Genomic DNA, 23,928 nt, shown 5'->3' on the forward strand with positions numbered 1-23,928 from the left:
AGAGATCTGCATTTGATACTTGTTCTTTATATTGTTTCGGCGAGATCTATCTTCCATGTCTGCCATCTTGTCTCTCATGGAACCCACTACGGCCTCAAATTGCTTGTGAGATGTTATTAATTCATTATGTGAAGACACCATCTCATCCATTTTATTCTCTAGATGGTCCGTCCTGTTCCCTATTGCCGCCACCTCAGATTGCATGGCTCTAATGGAGGAGCGCATTTCTGCGAACTAGTCTGCTTTTAAGGTAGCCAACAGGTTTTGCATCAATTTCAAGGAGATCGGTGCATCTGGATCTATCTGTTGGGAGGAGTCCCCAGGAGAAGAAGGGGGGAACTGCTGGAGCAACGCTAGTTTGACAGTGCGCCTCTCCCAGGTTTCCCTCCACCATAGAGACAGAGGACAAGGCTCACTGCCTATGAGGTTTAAAGAAGGGGAGTTGTGAAACAGGTTTAGATGCTTTAGTTTTTTTAACTTTTTTTGGAGCCATGGTGGTGACAGTAGAGTTACACAAAGTTAGCAATTAGAGACTGCAAGAAGGCTGTTTCACTCAGTTGGCTCAATACAGGTTATCATCATCATCATCATCATCATTTATTTATATAGCGCCACTAATTCCGCAGGTTATATGTGTTTAGACTTGAATCTGAACATAGGATGCCGATAATGGTTCTTGGGAGGCTAAGCAATAGATTGGAGCCTATACAAAGATGGTCAGGACCTCATCACACCGGTATCTTAGGCAGACTGTACCCAGCTAAAAAATAAGTAGAGCATGCAGGTGGCGGTTGGAGCTTCATCTTAAGGCGGACCTCATCCTCTATGGCTGTTATATAGATGATTTATTTGAATCACAAGCACGGACATTTATCTATACCAGAATGAATATATGAATATCACCTTAAATTTATGTAAAAATATCACAGGACTGAAATGGAATTCCTTGATCTGTCCCTCTCTGCCATATTGTGGATTGTAATAATTATTTGCATTATTCGAGTACCCACTATTAAAAGTGGAAGAAAAATATCCCAAAATGTCAATTCATGCGCTTGAGCCGTAATTGTTCGAATGATGAGGTTTTTCTTCAACAGGCTGATATAATGTCACAAAATTTTCTAGATTGTGGGTATCCTCTAGATTTGTCACATCAAGCACTTGAAGAGGTGAAAAAGATGGAAAGAGGGACTTTATTGATCCCCAATAAAGATAGGTTAGACCAGGGTTTCCCACACCCAGTCCTCAGGGCTTCCCAACAGTGCAGGTTTTCCCGGATCACATGTGACATAATTAGGACCACCTGTGGATCTGTTACAATGTGTCAGTCAGTAATGAATACACCTGTGCTCCAGCAAAGTGATATGGAAAACCTGCACTGTTGGGGAGACCTGAGGACTGGGTTTGGGAAACCCTGGGTTAGACTCAGAACCTAGTACTATTGTGACTGAACAAAATAAGAAGGGCAATGTTAAAGATACAGATGTAAAAAGAAAGAAATATGGTGAGAACCTTGAGTGAACATTTATTTCAAAGTATCTCTGACTATACAAAGAATTATCCGTTTCAATTACCCCATTCTGAAACAGTGGCTGCTCAGTATGGCAACCAGACCATGCCCCCAAAATGCGTTTTTTTAATCCGTCGGAAATTGCACTCATGTTTGCCCATAGTCAAGTGCAAGAGAATCTCATGGAACCTTTCCATCTGAATATGAGTATAAGTACGCTCTGGCTATATGGCACTTGCCGTATGCGCACAAACACAACACACTACAGGATATGCACAATGCATATGTGCAATATCAAGTCCCATCAGAAAGCACACAAAAAAGGATTCAGATCAAGATCCAATGAACAAAAATACATTGGAAAATCTATAGATATATAAGAGTAGAAGTTTGTTTGTTTGTTTGTGAATATCTTCCACAGTTCTCAAGGAAAAGCTGGTAAATCTTGCATTGTTAGTTAGTATTGAAAAAGTAAGCTGTTAGACCACATAGTGAAAATGCGGCAAAGTGACAAATATTGAAAACATCATTTTTTGGTTGTGAACAATTGTTTGACTGATAGGAGGAAACCTAGCGACAACACAACATAACGATAACACAACAAAGCAACAAATCTTATTTTCTAAATAGCATTTTTGGGCTATTTACCAAATAACTGGCTAATATATAAAAACTGCTACACATTACAAATCGGACCCATGTAATGCCGGATGATCAAGGGAGCTTGTTCTGGGCATTCCAATTGATGTATTTGGAGGAAAACTTCACAGATGGTGGACACTGGGCAGGATTTTGACATAGGGAGCCTGTTCTGGGCCTTCCACTGGATGGATTTGGATGACATCTTAACTGATAATTATTTTTAAAAGGTTGACAGTTATATCCAAATCATTAATAACTTAATAACATGAAGATTTAAACCTGGGCAACGCCGGGTATTTCATCTGGTCTTATATATAAAATTCATTGGCCTGTTTGTTTGTCTGTCTGGTTATGCATTCGGAAGCCCCTGCACTGGTTGGGATGAAGCCAACACAAGGTGGTCCAGTTGGATCTTGGCCAGGTTTTAAGGGGCAAATACCTTGTCCTGGGCAGTCTGTTATGAGCCTTCCACTGGATGGATTTGGGTAAAAACTTCACAGAGTGGTGGCCAGTGGTCTGGGATGCTTACTGGAGTGGTTGGGCCCACGGTCTGACCTTCCGTTGGTGTACGCTGGGCAGAACTTTGTCACATGGAGACTGTTCTTGGCCTTCCATTGGATTGATTAGGACAACACTTCAGCTAGTATATATATATATATATATATATATATATATACACAAGTTAACCCGTGCATGATACTCATGCATTCTAGTCAAGTCAAGCTACTTAAGGTCTTAAAAAGGTTCTTGTAATGCACATTTGGGCCTAGCACAGGCCTCCTCAGGGGAAGAGCGTTACTTCCCGACGCAAGCGTCCTTTTTAATGTGTGTTCATGAGGTAAAATTACCTCACGAAAATGAGTTTGACCCCTCATCTCGTAAATTTAGCCTTTACTACCCCTCCCACAGGGGGAAGGGGGGATGATGGAAGTTAACTGACTTCACTATTCTAATTTTTTTGTCAAATAATGTCAGTATACCAAATTTGAGGTCAATTGGATGAGCCCTTTCTGAGAAAATAGTTTTTTCCACACACACACACACTAACACACGCCGCTAGGCTTTTACTTTTATATATTAGATAATGCTAAGAATTTAGTAGGTCAGTGTATAATTCCGCCCAGCAGGTGGCGCTACAGCTTGTTGTTTTTTTTCCCACACACAGACTAACACACGCCGCTAGGCTTTTATATTATATATATATATATATATATATATATATTTAGATGAAATACATTTATCAGTATGTTGTTAGTGTCTACTGTACATAAAATGCATTTTTACAGTTGCTCTTTATTGCAAACACATATATACAGTTTGCACACTTCAACCTGCATATTTCAATTTCCAGAAACATGGATATCATACAGTCCATCACATAACAAGTGATTTAGTTAGAGAGGGGGGTGAGCTGGCCACTTGACTCCCCTAGGTACTGTTTGAATTATGAACAATGTCCAGATAGGACTTGATATCAGTATATCTAATATATAAAAGAGAAAATTTGTCCTTCTGTCCTTCTGTCTGTCTTTTTATACAAATCCACATTTTCAAGCGAAGATCATAAAATTTTGCATACGAGTGTATTAAAACATGATGGAGGCAACTAAAAAAATGTGAAATTGAAATTCATTACGGAGTGGGGGTGGCGAGGGGGGTAACACCTAAAAATCATCGAAAACGACCATAACTCTGGAATGTCTGGAACAATTTACACCAAACCTGGTACACATATGACTTACAGTCTGACAACAAATATTGTGGGGGCAAGACACCCCTAGCACTCCTAAGGGTGGGGGTGGCGAGGGGGTAACACCTAAAAATCATCGAAAACGACCATAACTCTGGAATGTCTGGAACAATTTACACCAAACCTGGTACACATATGACTTACAGTCTGACAACAAATATTGTGGGGGCAAGACACCCCTAGCACTCCTAAGGGTGGGGGTGGCGAGGGGGTAACACCTAAAAATCATCGAAAACGACCATAACTCTGGAATGTCTGGAACAATTTACACCAAACCTGGTACACATATGACTTACAGTCTGACAACAAATATTGTGGGGGCAAGACACCCCTAGCACTCCTAAGGGTGGGGGTGGCGAGGGGGGTAACACCTAAAAATCATCGAAAACGACCATAACTCTGGAATGTCTGGAACAATTTACACCAAACTTGGTACACATATGACTTTTAATCTGACAACAAATATTGTGTACACATATTACTTAAATCTCTACAGGTTCATTCTTAAAATCCCAGGCAACGGTGGCCCCAAAAACAAGGTGATTTACTAATTTACTAATGATTTACTAATGGGTGGAGTCACTGTTGTATTGGCTGGAGATTTTCGACAAACATTGCCGGTCATTCCAAAAGGAACAATGGCGGATGAAATTAATGCATGCCTTAAATCATCACATCTTTGGAGGCATGTTCGCACTTTGCGAATAACCACAAATATGAGAGTTTCTCTGCATGCCAACACAATGGACGGTCAGTTTGCTGATCATTTGTTAAATATTGGGAATGGTTTAATGCCGCTTCATCCAGTAACTGGTCTCTTCAAACTCAGAGAAACACTTTGTAACACAGTTGTGTCTGTTAAAGAACTCAAGGCAAAAGTATTTCCAAATATTCAACAACATTTTACAGAGCATAAGTGGCTTTGCGAACGTGCGATTCTTGCACCAAAAAATAATTGTGTAAACAACATCAACTTAAAGATTCAAGAAGAGTTGCCTGGAAAAGCCATATTATACAAATCAATAGATATCGTTGTTGAAGAAAATGAGGCTGTGCACTATCCTACTGAATTTTTAAACTCTTTAGAACCTCCCGGAATGCCACCGCATAACCTGGTACTGAAGATTGGATCACCCATTATGCTTCTCAGAAATTTAAATCCTCCAAGACTTTGTAACGGTACAAGATTAGTAGTCCAAAAGCTCCATTCTCATGTCATTGAAGCAACTATTTTGACAGGCTGTGCAAAAGGTGACAATGCTTTCATTCCACGCATACCTCTCATTCCATCTGATATGCCATTTCAATTTAAGCGTCTACAATTTCCAGTTCGTTTAGCTTTTGCCATGTCTATCAATAAGGCCCAAGGACAATCTTTACATGTAGCTGGAGTCAACTTGGAATCACCTTGCTTTTCTCATGGACAGTTTTACGTTGTGTGCTCAAAAGTTGGATCACGAAGAAATTTGTATGTATTTGCCCCAAATGAAGAAACGATAAATATAGTTTATCAAGCTGTTTTGAAGTAATTGTTTATCGGTTCGTTCCATCATATACAGTTCAAATACAGTTTGACATTTTCACTTTTCACCTTCTACTGGTCCAATTTTAACATGATATTTACATGTATGTTTAATATTTAGATTGATTTTTGTAAATAAACATTCTTTAAATCCCGGGCAACGTCGGGTATTCTGCTAGTATAATATATATTTATTAATATATGTGATTTTTATATTAGACTTCATAATCTGGCAATTATTGTTCTAACCATCTGGGACAACCCCATTATCATATACATTTGTGTACATTTTCTATATGTGATATCAATGTAAAATAAGTTTGTGGATAATATCGTTATTATTATTATTATTATTAATTTTTATTTATTGGGCGCCACAAAGTATCCGTAGCGCCGTACAAGGACAAACAATGGCACAGTACAAGGTGAAACAGCACAGTACAAGTAACAGTAAGCACTATAACTCTGGGGGCTCAGGCACAGCATGAAAGAGAGGGAGGGTGGGGAAAAGTGAGTATAGGCAGGTAACTATGGCCCAAGAGGGTGGGCACGGATGACAGGTAAAGAGTCACAGAGGGGAGCGGAGAGAAGCGAGAGGAGACAGAGGGCAGAGAGTTGGAGAGGAGGTGAACTGAGTAGCTGGAGAGCGCAGTTAAAAATGATGAAAACAGGAGGTAGGAGAGCCCTGCTCAAAGGAGCGTACAATCTAAAGGGAGGGGAAGACAGACAGGCACATGGATGAGACGGAGATGGAGTCGAGGAAGGGGGAGAAGGGAAGAAGGGATGAGAAAGAGAGGTAGCCGACCGGTGGGAGTTTAGGCATGAGACTGGAAGGCTTTAAGGAAAAGGTGGGTTTTTAATGTTCGTTTGAAAGAGGACAGATTAGGGGAAGTTCTGATGGAGCGGGGGAGCTTGTTCCAATGGAGGTGAGCGGCGCGGGAGAAGTCTTGGATACGTGCATGAGAGGAGGTAATCAGAGGGGAAGAGAGGCGATGATCGTTGGACGATCGCAGTGGGCGGGAGGGAGTGTGAATAGAGATAAGGTTAGAGATGTAGGGAGCAGTGGAGTTGGCAAGGGCCTTGTAAGTCAGAGTGAGGAGCTTGAAAAGGATTCTGTAGGGGAAGGGGAGCCAGTGAAGGGCTTGGTAGAGTGGGGAGACAGAGGTGGAACGGCGAGAGAGGAAAATAAGCCTAGCAGCGGCGTTAAGTACAGATCTAAGGGGAGCGAGATGAGAGAGGGGGAGGCCGATAAGGAGAAGGTTGCAGTAGTCCAAGCGGGAGATAATCAGAGAGTGGACGAGAGATTTGGTGGCATCCTGGGAGAGGAAGGGCCGTGTGCGGGCAATGTTGCGAAGCTGGAAATGGCAGGATTTGGCGAGAGAGTGAATGTGAGGGGCAAAGGAGAGAGAGTAGTCGAGGATGACACCTAGGCAGCGGAGTTGGGGAACAGGGGAGATAGATGAGTTGTCAACAGTGATGGAGAGGTCAGAGGGGAAGGAGGTACGAGAGGGAGGAAAGACAATGAGTTCAGTTTTAGCAAGATTGAGTTTAAGAAATCTAGAGGACATCCAGTAGGAGATGGCAGAGAGGCATGCGGATACCCTGGAAAGAAGGGAGGGAGAGAGATCAGGAGAGGAAAGGTAGAGTTGAGTGTCATCAGCATAAAGGTGGTACTTGAGGCCGAAGGAGCTGATAAGTGCACCCAGAGAAGCGGTGTATAGTGAGAATAGTAAGGGTCCAAGGACAGAGCCCTGAGGGACCCCGACTGTAAGGGAGGAAGAAGGGGAGAGAGAATCAGAGGTGGAAACAGAGAAGGAACGGTCGGCAAGGTAAGAGGTGAACCAGGAGAGGACGGTACCGGAAAGGCCAATGGACTGAAGGGTGTGAAGCAGGAGGGGGTGGTCAACGGTGTCAAAGGCCGCTGAGAGGTCGAGGAGAATCAGGAGGGAGTAGTGGCCCATGGCTTTAGCCGAGAGGAGATCGTTCGTAACTTGAGCCAGGGCAGTTTCAGTGGAATGGAGGGGGCGGAAGCCTGATTGGAGAGGGTCAAGGAGGGAGTGTTCAGAGAGGTAGGTGGAGAGACGGTTGCAGACAAGTCTCTCGAGTATTTTGGAGGCAAATGGGAGAAGGGAAATGGGGCGGTAATTAGAGAGTGAGGTGGGGGTCAAGATCGTTATAGTTATATACATAATTTATTTTATTGATTTTATGTTAAATGTTTTTTTAATGATTACCAGAAATCTGAGTGTATTCTGTCATATTTGTTTAATTTTTAATTTTTATTTGATATAACCAAGGTGACTGGTGCTCCTTATTGTGTTTTTTTATTAAGTTGATAGATACAGATTGTCATGGAACTGGTAGCTCCCAGGAAAGAAGCACTTGGTAGAAGAAGGTAGAATAGTGTTGATGAAGTTAAAGACAAGGGATTGGAGAACACTGGGAGACGAAACCGAGGTCGAATGATTGGGGAAGGTAGAGTTGTGATGTACAGTCAAACTAAACACGTCTTCTTCAAAGCAGAAGCAAAACTTGCAGAGTAAGGAAAGCTGTGGAGTAGTAGAAGTGAAGATAATACCTAGGTTACTGTTGATAACAGAGTCCTGATTACAAGAATTAAGAGAAGGTGTTTGAATTTGTCATTGAGAACTGTTTTTTAACAGCTGCCATCTGGAGTTAGTGTTGACTCTTCACACAGGTAATGAGTTGGTTACTGAGTCTGGGCAGTTGATAACCAGGAAGACCATTAATTCTTGCCAGTTGTTGATTAGAGTAACATGGCTAGTTTCTGTCTTCAGGCAGTTGGTAACTACAGGCACATACTAGTTCCTGGCTCTGGGCAGTTGTTGGTTACAGACACTGTACTAGCTATTGGTTCCAGACAGTTGATTACCAAATGTACAGTGCTACTTTCTGATTTCAGGCAGTTGGTAATTGCAGGTACAGGTCTATTCTTTGCTCCATGCAGATGGTTCCTGAGGCTGGACAAATGGTAATTACAGGAATTGTGCTTGCGTCTGACTCTATGGAGTGTTAATTGCAAGCAGCACTAGTTCCTGGCTCTAGGCAGTTGACAATTATGCACAATGTGTTAGTTTTTGGCTCCATTGGTAATTATAGGTTCAGCACTAAATACTAGTTCTGGGTAGTTGGTGATTATACTAGGTTGCAGTTCCAGTTAAACTTTTATGGAATAAAACATTTCCAGGAGCCCTTCAACCTATGTAATAGAAGCTTTTTTAAAAAAAATCAAACATGTCACATGTAATAAAGACCTAGGGGTAAATGTATCATCCTCAGATTTTTTAAACTCGCTGGAAATCGGCGAGTTTGCAGGTAAAATTTAAAGCAGCGATGGCTTGTAAAGGCTAGTTTGCCTTTACAAGCCATCGCCGCTTTAAATTTTCAATGCAAAGTCGCTGATTTCCGGCGAGTTGAAAAAATCGGAGAATGATACATTTACCCCCTAATGTCCTCAACTTTCATGAGGTAGACATGAACCTTGAAATTTACTTGGTAGCAAAGATTATACATATACCTGACCTGATTCATTAAGAAATGCAGATACATGCTGTAATTTGTGCAAAATCGGTCTACACATGTCCAGAAATGAATCATTTGTCAGAGAATGCAGCAATGTCCAATTCATCTGCAAGCTCAAAGGACCCTTACTGCAGGCTATGATTTCATGGGTGGAACAAGGAGGGGACTGGGAGTATGCACATATTCAATGTACAGTAAGGACATATTGTATAACTTGTACTAACCACAGGTCTGGTGTAAGTGTGAAGTGATAGTGATGATGGTCACGTATGGAAGCTAGAACATGTGTTTGTAATCAAGAGCAACTGTAAAAATGATTTTATGTATAATAGACATGCTAATAACATCCTAATAAATGTATTTTATGGAAAAAAATGGGTTTTGTGTTTTTTATTATGTTTTTTTTATTAATGACTATATTAATTGACATAACCTTGTCTGTTAGAGTGGACCTAGTCTGTATTCATCAACAGATGTATCTTTGCATCTGCTCCTTGTTGAATATGGATGTGTATATGCCTCATTTATGGTTGGTTTTTTTTTAAAAAAAATGCACAATACATTCATTTTGTGTGCCTAAATTGACAAAGACCACAGTCTTCAAGTTAACACTCAAAAATTTCTACAATTTAAATTATTTCTTGAAAAACACATATATCCAATTACGTAAAGGGTAGTATACAAAGCAATTTTCTTTTTTTGCATAAAATACTATAAAAGACAACATATTCTAAAATGTTCTAAAATTACAATGCCTATCATTTATAAGAAAGAATCTATTAACTTGTTTTCACAATACTTTTCCTTGACATTTTTGGTGATGTATTTGATACACTCAATATACATTTACATTAACTACTGTGTAAATGTATGAAAGACACATAAACGCTCATATGTCAACCAATTGAGTTCAGACCTGCACTACTTATTTATTTATGCAAATAGTATTCCAATGAGTCTACTTATTAGTCTCATGAATTTCAAGGTATACAAAGTCTTTTTAGCTGGATTTGTGACAATACTTAGTTTGAAGGATCCACTTGGACATGGTGTAAAGAATGAAACATCACATCAGAGTCCAACCTACTCATGCTTAATTTTGGATCACCACCTTTATTTATAGGGCCATTGCCTTTATTCATTTAAACTCCTAAAATAATGTCTTAGATTGATCATAAGTCTAAGGAGACACCAAAGGGTATATTTACTAAACTGCGGATTACCTCTCTGTCTGGTAATCAGAGGTACTGCTGCAATACAATACAATAATAGGACACAAAGGGCAGGAGCTGCCATGCAAAGCAGCATGTAATGCATAAGCTGAGGGCAGATCGTGACAGTACCCCCTCCCTTAAGGGCGGATTCCAGACGCCTAATTACCAGAAATGTCTGAATTCATCGGAATCATAGTCCAGAATTGGGGGCCCGGCAGAAAAGTCCTCGTCCAAGGGCGGAAAGGCAAAGGAGACCATGCCAGTTGCCATTTCAAGAACTGCAGAACCTCCTCTCCTCTTACGTCCTCCTCTCTTACGGGACTTTCTCGGAATTGGGGCCTGAGCCAACTGAGTGGAGCACAAAGGTATCTCTTGGCCAGGTGAGATGGGTGGTACTGGTGATATTGCAGAGGCCCCGCAAGATGGTATAGCAGGGACAGTTACGAACTTGTTGAAAACTGCCTCAATAAAGGATTGAAAGTCCGATAAAATGGGGTGATCCATCTCAATAAATGGGTTTGCCCAATCTAATGCCTCTCCTCTAAAATGGGATATTAGAAATAACACCTGTCTCTTAGGGCTACTAACAAGGCTTGGTGTGGAGGGGATCTGTGAAGCAAATAACCTCAGAAGGGCATTAAGTTGGGAAGGATGCCCCTTAAAGAAAGGTGACGGTTCAGACTTGGCATCCTCGGTAACAGATGGCTCGGACTTGGCAGACGACTTGGCAGCAGGCCCGACAGGAGACCCGGACTGGGCGGCAGGCTTGGCAGCAGGCCCGGACTGGGCGGCAGACTTGGGAGCAGGCCCGGACTGGGCGGCAGACTTGGGAGCAGGCCCGGACTGGGCGGCAGACTTGGGAGCAGGCCCGGACTGGGCGGCAGACTTGGGAGCTGGCCCGGACTGGGCGGCAGACTTGGGAGCTGGCCCGGACTGGGCGGCAGGCTTGGGAGCTGGCCCGGACTGGGCGGCAAGCTTGCCAGCACTTTGAGACGCCTGAGGGCAGACAGCACTTTGAGAAGCCTGAGGGCAGACAGCACTTTGAGAAGCCTGAGGGCAGACAGCACTTTGAGAAGCCTGAGGGCAGACAGCACTTTGAGAAGCCTGAGGGCAGACAGCACTTTGAGAAGCCTGAGGGCAGACAGCACTTTGAGAAGCCTGAGGGCAGACAGCACCAAGTGGTAACTCGGGCTGAACCGCATGGACTGGCAACTCGGGCTGAACCGCATGGACTGGCAACTCGGGCTGGACCGCATGGACTGGCAACTCGGGCTGGACCGCATGGACTGGCAACTCGGGCTGGACCGCATGGACTGGCAACTCGGGCTGGACCGCATGGACTGGCAACTCGGGCTGGACCGCATGGACTGGCAACTCGGGCTGGACCGCATGGACTGGCAACTCGGGCTGGACCGCATGGACTGGCAACTCTTCTGGAGCAGACTGGAGGGACAGGACCCCCTCTGGAGAAGTCTTTAAGGGCAGCGCCCCCTCTGGAGCCGACGGTAAGGGCAGCGCCCCCTCTGGAGCCGACGGTAAGGGCAGCGCCCCCTCTGGAGCCGACGGTAAGGGCAGCGCCCCCTCTGGAAGGGCAACACCCCCTCTGGAGCAGACTGGAAGGGCAGCGCCCCCTCTGGAGCAGACTGGAAGGGCAGCGCCCCCTCTGGAGCAGACTGGAAGGGCAGCGCCCCCTCTGGAGCAGACTGGAAGGGCAGCGCCCCCTCTGGAGCAGACTGGAAGGGCAGCGCCCCCTCTGGAGCAGACTGGAAGGGCAGCACCCCCTCTGGAGCAGACTGGAACTCAGGAACAGAGACAGCGGCTGAAGACTCTGAACTGGAGACAGTGGCAGGAGACTAGGAACTGGACACAGTGGCAGGAGACTCGGAACTGGACACAGTGGCAGGAGACTCGGAACTGGACACAGTGGCAGGAGGCTCGGAACTGGACACAGTGGCAGGAGGCTCGGAACTGGACACAGTGGCAGGAGGCTCGGAACTGGACACAGTGGCAGGAGGCTCGGAACTGGACACAGTGGCAGGAGGCTCGGAACTGGACACAGTGGCAGGAGGCTCGGAACTGGACACAGTGGCAGGAGGCTCGGAACTGGACACAGTGGCAGCAGGCTCAGGACCGGACACAGTGGTAGCAGGCTCAGGACCGGACACAGTGGCAGCAGGCTCAGGACCGGACACAGTGGCAGCAGGCTCAGGACCGGACACAGTGGCAGCATGCTCCAAGCTGGAGGCAGATGATGTGACCACAGAGCTGGAGGCAGATGATGTGACCTCAGAGCTGGAGGCAGATGATGTGACCTCAGAGCTGGAGGCAGATGATGTGACCTCAGAGCTGGAGGCAGATGATGTGACCTCAGAGCTGGAGGCAGATGATGTGACCTCAGAGCTGGAGGCAGATGATGTGACCTCAGAGCTGGAGGCAGATGATGTGACCTCAGAGCTGGAGGCAGATGATGTGACCTCAGAGCTGGAGGCAGGCAGATTGGGTCTCTTCGCAGAGAACAGGAATGCTGGAGCATAAACAGATTTGGAGTGCCGAGAGGAAACAACAGGAGATGGTTCAGTAAGCTGACGTGGTCTACGGACAGGACAGTCCTGCAAGAAATGTGCATTGCTGGCACAGTAGAGACACAGTTTGTTGGTTACTCTGCGCTGTCGCTCCACTTCGGTCAGATGGGGGCGTGGCCCACTTGTGAACCGGGCATTAGTTAAACTGCAGTTGCAGTTAAATGCAAATTTGACATGGTATTATTGCAAGGTGTTGGCGGCACGGATTCAGCAGCAGACAGAGTTGGCTGGGTCAAATCAACAGTATTAGATTTCAGTGAAACAGTCTCTGATAGTCTCCTGAGTGGGTCCAAAAGCAAAGTGGAAAATTTGGCCAGCTGGGAGCGTAACAATATAATGTCCATTTGTAAGGTTTGTAGCAGTGGTAATTCCATGATTGGTAAAACAGACATGTTGCAAAAGACAAATGAAAACTTGATTGCAGCAAAAAAAAGTCCCAGAATAAAACAAAACTTTCACCTGACTCCAAAGCTGTTTTTTGGGCTGGTTATACTGTCACAGATCTCAAACAGAAGTAAAGCTAGGAGTCACGAATTTGGTGAAAACACTCTGTGTTTATTTGCAGAGAGGTATTAACAACAGGTAATAAGGAGCAGTGATAAATACCAGGTTCCAGCTGATGCAGAAAGTAGCATGAATGTCCAGAAACAACCAGGTAAACGGTAATGCAGGGTAGCAGAGGGTAGGTATTAACAACAGGTAATAAGGAGCAGTGAAAAATACCAGGTTCCAGCTGATGCAGAAAGTAGCATGAATGTCCAGAAACAATCAGGTAAGGACAACAGAAAATTACATCAGGATTGGACAACAGGAAAGGACATCACAGGATGGGACAACAATAACCAGCCCTGTGTGCTGGGAGTGACAGGTATATAAAGGGAAAACCACACCCAGGTGCATGGGATAATTGGTGAACAAGTTAACCCCTAAGGCAAACAAGAAAGGCATAATAGCAGCACCTTTGGTAATCAGAGGTACTGCTGCAATACAATACAATAATAGGACACAAAGGGCAGGAGCTGCCATGCAAAGCAGCATGTAATGCATAAGCTGAGGGCAGATCGTGACACCCGCATTAACTATTGCAATTCCCTCTTTACTGGTCTTCCCAAAATCAGACTCAAACCCCTATAATCTATTTTGAATGCAGTAGCTAGTTTGATTTTTCATTGCAAAGCGTTCTTCCTCTGCTGAGCCAGTCTGTTAGTCTCTACATTGGTTGCCTGTTTTTCAATGAATCGAATATAAAACTCTTCAACTAACATACAAGGCCATCAGCAAAATTTCACCAACATGCATATCTTCACTTGTCTCAAAATACCTCACAACTCGACACTTCTGTCCTGCACAATATCTGCATCTCTCTTCCCTCACATCCTCCCATTCTTGGCTACAGGACTTTATTCGGGCTGCACCCACTTTGTTGAATTCACTCCCTTGCACAATAAGACTTTCCTCTAGTCAAACCTTCAAGCGCTCTCTGAAAACCCACCTCTTCATAGAAGCTTATAATATTCCTCAACCACCCTCTTAATCTCCCTAGGTTACCCTATTACTCTCTACACAGCGAACACAAGACTACAACCCTCTGACCAACGTAGTTGTGTGACTGAACAAACAGCGCACTAAATACTTTTAACCATTGAATTTTAGCTTCACAAATATGCAATATGATGTAGCACTTACCATTGTCCCATAGATTGCAAGCTTGCGAGAAGGGCCCTCTTACCTCTCTCTATGTATTATCCAGTATTGTTTTATTATTGTTTATTCCCGATTGTAAAGCGCTATGAAATCTGCTGACACTATATATATAAATGTTGATGATGATGATGATGATGATGATGATGACGATGATGATGATGATAAACTTGATGGCCTCTACTAGGAGTACATGCTTTTTTGTACCCCCATAGAGGCATCAGTTAACTGATGACCTAACTATAGCTGGCTTTGAATATGACATGGGGTCCCACACTAGTGGTCTCCCTGTTACAGTGGAAACCAACCCATGCTCTCTAGTGCTCAGAATGCTTGTGGATTTGAGGGGCATGTGGTCCACTGTTAGATCACTTTTTATTTATCAACAGCAGTGTAGCAGAGGTAACTGTCAATGTAGTTATCTACTGGTCAAACAGGAGAGTGACCACAGTTCTGTCCATGGATGCCGATTCGTTAATTTAAGCCTTAAACTTAAAACATAATAAGTAAAGCACAGTAAGCATACAATATGTTTCCTTAATACAGCAGCACGTGGGAGATCCTGCATTAAAATACATCTATCTACTTCTTTCAAGACTACTATCAAGTATGTGCTGTCTTACCACTCCAGATAGTTTTTCTTTTTGGATTAAAAAAGTCCTTGATTATTTTTAGTGTATTTGGACAATCTGAGATTAAGAGAATATGAAGGGTTTCACTCAAGATGTGTTTGGATCACATCTGATGAGGACTGAGGGCAAAGTTTTCATTGACTATACATAGAAGGGGAATTAAGTATTAAAAGGTTAAATAAAATCCAGAACTGTCCGTTTGCTTTGACATCTTATTAGTATTGCTGCACTTGTCTACTTTTTTATATTTTTTCATTTCCGATTATAGTTTATTTGCACAAGGTATTTGCTTTGTATTGGTTAAATATAAAAGGAATCGTGTCACTTCATAATTTTTACATCAGTCACAGGTCACGTTGATCTTAAACAAGTAACCCATCCACTAATGACATGAAGGGGGCGACCTCCAGGGTCCATAATTAAATGCATCCTTTATAATATCAGTGAAAGTTATCTCTACATTGGAGGATTCAAGCTAACTGCTGGGTCCCAGAGCCTAAGGGGGATCCCAACACGATTGAGAAGGACTGGAAAAAAGAGGTTATTGGTAGTAATTTCCTGACCCCCTAATACATTTTTGACTGTTTTTATACACTGAGTGGAGAGGAAAGCAGTGTGAGCTCAAAAAGATTCCTTATGCTGCTTTCTCCTAACAGTTAACACAGAGTTGTTATGCTGCCATGGACTTCAATGCTGAATTTATACACTTCAAATTCTCTAAACTGGTAAAAGCTATACACTTTGCACAAACACAAGCACACAGTCCAGCACAAAAACTTCACTGGTGTCAAGTTTCAGTTATAAAATGTTCCATAGTTCAAATGCTAAATATTTTATACCATCTATATAATGCATATAATATGTTACCTGTACAATAAATAGGAATACAAAATAAAGTAGTTTCTCACTACATTCACTGACCATCAAGTTTACCTATCCTACTGATACTTTTACTAAGCTCTCCCCTGCCATAATGCGTCAGAATGTCTCAATGACCAAAACAATGTATTTCAATGATCGCTTGATTTATTTACAGAATTACTAGCCTTGATTTTGTTATTAAACAATACAAAGCCAAATGAGCCTGTGTATTGGAAACAAACAATTGTCAGCTACATATTTCAAGTTGTTGTTTGCAATTAATGAACCTGCTTTCTCTGTAAAATCAGTTCTAGGACCATCCTTGGGGAGCCATTAGGCTTTTAACACATCAATCTAACCCATCCCTTGGCCAGATTTCAAATTAATCACACTGATTATAGTTTTATTTACACGCCCAAGAATGCGTAAGCCTGCCTTTTGTTAATGTAAAAAAAAAAATGTTATTCACTTTAATTGAACAGGCTTTTGTCAACTGCGTGCAATCTTGCTAATTACTTTTCTTGATGAGCCTGGCGTCTCTAATTACTAATACCTCTTCTAAAAGTATGTCATCTGAGAAACATCCTTAACCCTTTTCTTTACAATTTGTGCCTGCATTAAAGTGTAATAATAAACTTGTTCGTATAAAATTAGGGTAGTATAATATGTACATACTACCCAACAGTATGTAGTTTGCTAATGCTGTCATGATTTTCAGACCCATCTGAGCTTGGTTTGGGTAGATTAAGGCATGGTTTGGGTGGAAAACATGATGGTTTGCGTGGATCATGGGAGGGGTTGTTTGACGTAGAAAAAATTAAGCTCACTATAAGCATATTACTTTTATTCTAGAGTGTGTTTCAGATGGTTGGTTGATCAGCAACAAACAAACGTTTTATTGATTTTATGTGTGTTTGGGAGTTTCAGAATGTATAAATATTTTGATAGATAGATAGATAGATAGATAGATAGATAGATAGATATGTCAAATATATAAAGGGAAGTAGGATCCGTCACATGATGGCGTCACATGATAATGATATCCTGGCCAGTAACATAGTTGAGTCATGTCAGGGTTGCTTTTGCTCATATGAGAGAGAGTATAGACAGTATAGAGAAAGATAAAATGATGATGTATTTGAAGTAAAAAGGGGTAGAGCAGCCAGGGAAAGTCCCCATGTGATGATATGACATGTGTGATCGATATTAAAATGAAATGGCAATAGATTAATAGATTAATATTAATAGATTAAGAGATTAATAGGTTAGATTAGGGCTAATGTTAGGTTGGGCACATAGGTTCCCATGCTATCCAGATTTTCTCATGACAGGTTTTCATCACTCAAAATGTTTAACTTGAAAGTGGTATTTCTTTTTTTTCATTTGCATCTGTTGTACATGATGCATTACCCATACTTCCAAAATTCTGGAACAGATTGCCTTCAACTGTCTGAACCACTTTCGCTCCTCCCACTCTCTTGTTGACCATCTGAGGTCTGGCTTCTATCCTTTTCACTCCATCGAAACTGCCCTCAATAAAATTAATAATGTCCTACTAGCTAAGTCAAAGGGCCACTTCTCCTTTCTCATATTCCATCACCACTCCATCACTATTGACATTTCCGATCAATCTCTTCTCCTTGACATTATTTGCCTTTTCTGCCTTTGCTTAGTTCACCTCCTATCTCTCAGGTTCTTCCTTCAGTGATATTTCTGACTCTTCCTCACCTCCTTTTTTTCTCTCCATCACTCTCAGTTTTTTATTTCACCTTCTGCTTTCCTCCTCTCCAGGTTAGAAAATATGCTTCTTCGGCCTCCATTGTCACTTCTACAAAGATGATGTAGTGCTTCCGGGTTTCTGCATTTCTTAGATGAGGACTTCTCCAACAGGACCCCAATTCTAGACTACGACTCTAGACTACGATTTTTTTGACTGATCCTAAACTCCCTGTTTGAATTCCGTCTGGAATCCGTCCTTTAAAAGGGGGGGTACTGTCACGATCTGCCTTCTGCAGCTCCTGCCTGCCAGGAACTATGTTGGACTTTGTGCATATATATATAGCCTGCAATACTACCATGCTACCAAAGGGGCCACTGTGACGCTTGCACTGTTTCCCTTACTGCTGAGCTAGCTCATTTTCTCGCAATGATTTTCACCTCCTGCTACTCCTTAAAAAACAGCCTCGCCCTGCAGTCTGGGCCAGATCATCAGGTCTCTCTACCTGATAGGAAGCTATCACCTCAGTCTCCTATTCCTGCTTATTCTTACCTGTGTACCTGACTTGTGGTTTTTGCTGTTCATTTCATTGCTGCAGACACAGCTCATCATTGCTCCTGTCCCAGAGTTATACACCTGTGTGGATCTCAGTGCTTCTGCTCTGTGCAGTTTATTACTTCTCAGCATATCCTGTTCAGCTTACTTCCACCATTTCCTGATTTCTGCTCTCAAATGTTTCAGCATTACCTGGCTCGGAGTCTCACCACTGTTCCAGAGGTATCCAACCCTGCAACCCGCAGGCTATTCATCACATCATCTTTCCAGAGGTATGCAACAATGTAACCCGCAGGCTACTCATCTCACCACTTTTCCAGAGGTATCTGATCCTGCAATCCGCAGACTATTCATCTCTTCACCTTTCCAGAGGTATCTTACCCTGAAACCCACAGGCTATTCATTTAATCATCTTTCCAAAGGTATCCAACCCTGCAACTCACAGGCAATTCATCTCACCACCTTCCCAGAGGTATCCAACCCTGCAATCCGCAGGCTACTCATATCTTCACCTTTCCAGAGGTAAGGTGAATCCGCAGGCTATTTATATCTCCACCTTTCCAGAGGTATCTTAACCCTGCAATCCGCAGGCTACTCATCTTTCCACCTTTTCCAGAGGTATCCACCCTACAACCCGCTGGCTACTGAATCTCACCAGTGCTTCACAGTATTGCCTATTTCACTGTAAAGATCCGTGGTTATATTAATGCCTTACCAGTTTTTGCAGCCTGAACCTGTATTGCCTGTGTTTCTAATAAAATCACTTTGTTCACTTACTTTCTCTTTGTGGTCATACCTTGGTAACCGTGACTGTATGATCTGGCCATAAAACTGAGCCTGCTGCTGCACTCTTTCTTCCCTTGTGTAGAGGATTCCAAGGGAATTGGCTTATTCCATATTCAACATTCTGAGACCATGGCTAATATGCCTTCCGAAAATCATCTGTTCCAGGTGCCTCAAGTGGACATTCTCCAACTACACACTCAATTTTCTCAAGTATCTTCTTTGCTAAATAAGGTGCTTAAACAACTTCCAGTTTCCATTCCTACTACGTCATGTTTGAGTACCTGCTTTGGTGTGAAAAATTCATTTCCCAGGAACAAACTCATTAATGCTGTACACCTTTCTCAATCTGTATCTTGCTATAAGGAGTCTAAGTGTGCTGCTAATTTGCCCCAACCAACTTTGTCTGCCTCAGGCTTGTTGCAAGCAGCACCTTCTAATAATCCTACCACAAAATCGCAGTGAACTGAGAACTCTGCAGCAAATTCCCGGTTTGCAGGAGGTCCACGCCCCCACATGACCAAAGAGGAGTGATGGCGCAGAAGGACCAATAAACTGTGTCTTTATTGTGCCAGTGATGTACGTTTTTACTGGACTGTTAACTCCGCAGACCTAAACAATGTACAGAACCATCTTCTGCTTTCTCCACTCATCATTCTGGATTTGTTTGTCACTCCACTTTCCGCTTCTTCATTACAACCAGTTCTACTCCCTGAGAAGAGGCCTAATCCATCACTTCCACTCACCTGTCTTGAGGTCTTAGCCTCTGCCTCTTGTTCCAAGGTCCCAGCCTTTGTCTCCAGCTCTGAGTCTCCTGCCACTGTCTCTCACGAGTCTTCAGCCGCTGCCTTCAGTTCCGAGTCGCCAGCTGCTGTCTCGGTTCCTGAGCTACAGCCTGCTTCAGAGGGGGCACTGCCCTTACAGCCTGCTAAAGAGAGGGCCCTATCCCTTCACTATGCTCTACTACATTATTGTTGATCCAGCCCGAGTTGCCAGTCAGTGTTGTCTAGCCCGAGTTGCCATTTAAGGCGGTGCAGCACGAGTTTTTACTTAGTGCTGCCATGTCCAAGGCTCCTCACAGTGCTGTCAAAGTCAAATAATTGGATGGAAGAAAGTATATTGATTAATATTGTTTTACAGTGCAATTGCGATCAGTACGCCACATGTCGTAATGCAATCGCATGATAAATAACGGACCCATACACTAACACTTACACCTTCACTTGTATATAGTTCATATTTATAATAGTTCCAATCCACAGTTGTTTGTGAGCAGATGTTATTTGGTTTATAGATAAATATTACAAGGTTATATGTACATGTTAGTGAGATCTAAGGTTCAGGTCTGTCACAACTTAGTTGTCACTCACCAGACTGTGAGTGCTTCTTCCCGTGTGTTTAGGAACCGTGGCCGTCCACCATCCTGAGGGTCTGCGCATGTGCAGCCCTTTCAAACCTTCTGTTCATGTTCCTTTTAGTTAATTGGCTGATCAGGCAACACGCCCTATTTAAAGCACCTGAGTTCCATACCTCGTTGCCTGATCTTGGAGTCTCATTCCCCATGAGCCTCTGAAGGTGTTCCTGTGTTTCCTCGTGTATTCAGCTCAGCTGATTCCTGTGGTTTCCAGACCACTTCAACTCTCCTGTGGTTTCCAGACCACTTCAACTCTCCTGTGGTTTCCAGACCACTTCAACTCTCCTGTGTTTCATCGTGACTGTGTTAGCTGCTTCTTATCCGCTGCCTCCGTGCACTACAGTTATCAACTCACTTCAACTCTCCTGTGTTTCATCGTGACTGTGTTAGCTGATTCCTATCCGCTGCCTACGTGCACTACAGTTATCAACTCACTTCAACTCTCCTGTGTTTCATCGTGACTGTATTAGCTGATTCCTATCCGCTGCCTCCGTGCACTACAGTTATCAACTCACTTCAACTCTCCTGTGTTTCATCATGACTGTATTAGCTGATTCCTATCCGCTGCCTCCGTGCACTACAGTTATCAACTCACTTCAACTCTCCTGTGTTTCATCGTGACTGTATTAGCTGATTCCTATCCGCTGCCTCCGTGCACTACAGTTATCTACTCACTTCAACTCTCCTGTGTTTCATCGTGACTGTATTAGCTGATTCCTATCCGCTGCCTCCGTGCACTACAGTTATCTACTCACTTCAACTCTCCTGTGTTTCATCGTGACTGTGTTAGCTGATTCCTATCCGCTGCCTCCGTGCACTACAGTTATCAGCTCACTTCAACTCTCCTGTGTTTCATCGAGACTGCACCAGCTGATTCCTATCCGCTGCCTCCGTGCTCAGCAGTTCCAGCTCATCTCAACTCTCCTGTGTTTCATCGTGACTGCACCTGCTGATTCCTATCCGCTACCTCCGTGTACCTGCAGTGTCCTGCTTGCCGCTACCCTTCAGTTCTATTCGTGTCTGTAGCCAGCTGATCCGCTCTCCGTGCTTCTACAGTGTTCCTGCCTGTGTCAACTCGCCTGTCTGCATCGGATCTACGCCTCGCTGCTTTCATCTCGTCTAGACCATCTCTACTCTTCAGTGTTCTCCAGGTGTCCAGTTCTATATACTACTGCTTCCTGAGTATTTGTTTCCATCCCTGCTGGTCTACCTACCTGTGCGCTGCACCTACTTGATTACCGCTTCTACCCTCCTGGGACTTCGCATCCTGCCGGCCTCCAGCCGTTCAGGTATCTCTGCACTCCTGTCTGACAGCCTGCTTCTGAACCACGGTATGCATACTTCTCATTGACTGTGCTGGTGTATTGCATATCTTGCTGGACTGAGTTGTTCTGCTCTGGAGTTTACTATCCGCTGAGACTATTGCCATCATTTGACTGTGTTACCTTTTGCCCGGATAGTTCCTGTGACTTTGTATTATTGTGCAGTGCTGTTCAGTCATTACTATATTGTGCATATCATCGTGGGATCAAGTTCAGTGTGCCCGTGTATACTCTGTATTGCATTTCTCTCCCCGTGCTCCTCCTCACATATATATTCAGTGGTACAACTTGCTAGAGGCAGACCACTGTTCCCTGTTTCCTGAGTCACCTGTTTCCAGTATCCTTTCACATAGCAGTGGTACAACTTGCTAACGCAGACCACTGACTTCCCGGATACCTCCACCTGGATTCCATTCCTTCACATAGACAGCGGTACAACTTGCTAAACGCAGACCGCTGACTCTCATCACCTCCTCGTTGCTTCTGGACATATCTCCTCACTATAGCAGTGGTACAACTTGCTACCGCAGACCACTGACTACCCTCACGTTTCCTTTGTCCATTCAGTTCCTCGTGTACTACTACCTATATATTACCAGTGCTGCTAGTCATAGACTTTCCACGAGCATTCTCTACCATCTGCTGTCTCCTGTTCCGTGATCACCCCGCTACCAGAGTACCATATTACCATCTATACTGCTCTGGTAAGTCCATCACCTGGTGATCCCTGGGTAAAGACTCCTAGTGCCCGTGACAGTAAGATCAGGCCATGATAGACCCAGATTCGGAACCTACAGCTAAAGAGATGCTGCAGCATCTGGTTACCCGTGTGGAGCAACAGGATGCTCGCCAACAGCTGTTACTACAATGTTACCAGGCGTTAGCCTCCCAAGGAACATCTGGACAGAATATTACAGCTAATGTTGAAACTCCTGTGCTTTCCTCCGTTTCCCCAGTGCCATCCCAGGTGTCTACGGCTTCCACGCTTCACCTGCCTACTCCGTCAAAGTATGATGGAGACCCCAAAACTTGTAGGGGTTTTCTCAACCAATGCTCAGTTCATTTTGAGCTCCAACCTCAAAATTTTTCTACCCATCGTTTCAGAGTGGCCTATCTTATTTCATTGTTTTCTGGACAAGCGCTGGCTTGGGCTTCCCCTCTGTGGGAGAAGAACGATCCAGTATTACAAGATAGTGCCAAATTTATTTCTATGTTCCAAAGTGTGTTCGATGAACCAGGTCGTGTGACCTCCGCTGCTTCCAGCATTCTCCGTTTACGTCAGGGTTCTCGTACAGTAGGCCAGTACGTCATTCAATTTAGGATATTAGCCTCTGAACTTCAGTGGAACACTGAAGCATTAATTGCCGCCTTCTGGCAGGGGCTCTCTGATAAAATTAAAGATGCACTGACTACCCAAGAGCTACCTACGTCATTAGAAGATTTGATTTCCCTCTGCCATCGTGTAGACATGAGGTTTCGTGAAAGGGAATCTGAAAAAACAACTTCAGTTAAAGCACCTCTTCGCTCAACCCCTCAACTTCGTCCAGCTTCATCTCCTGTGATTCCCATGGAGATAGGACGTTCCAAATTAACTTCTGAGGAGAGGAACCGAAGAGTAAAGAATAGACTCTGTATCTATTGTGCTGATTCCACGCATATGCTCAATTCTTGCCCTAAGAAATCGGGAAATGCCAGGCCCTAACTAGTTCTGGAGAGGTGAAGTTAGGGTCCCTGGAGTCCTTCCCATGTTCTACGAAATTAAAAGTCTGCGCTTTTGATGTTACGATTTCCTTTGCTACCAAATCCTTTGAGTCCCAAGCACTGATTGATACTGGAGCAGCAGGAAATTTCATTTCTAAATCCCTAGTGAATCAATGGTCCCTACCAGTGATTACTTTGAAAACACCGGTTACTGTGACTGCTATAGATGGATCACGTCTCATCAATGGAATCATCACCCAGAGTACGTCTCCAGTAACGCTTCAGATTGGTGTGCTACACCATGAAGAGATTTCGTTTTTAATTCTTCCTGTTACTACAAGTCCGATTGTTTTAGGCCTTCCATGGCTTCAATGTCATTCTCCCCAGATTGACTGGCGCACTGCTCAAGTTACGTCTTGGGGAGCTGAATGTCATCATCGTTGTCTTTCCCAAGTCATTCCTCTTAAAATACAGCAATC

Source organism: Mixophyes fleayi, chromosome 2, assembly GCF_038048845.1.
Source record: "Mixophyes fleayi isolate aMixFle1 chromosome 2, aMixFle1.hap1, whole genome shotgun sequence".
Lineage (NCBI taxonomy): Eukaryota > Metazoa > Chordata > Amphibia > Anura > Limnodynastidae > Mixophyes > Mixophyes fleayi.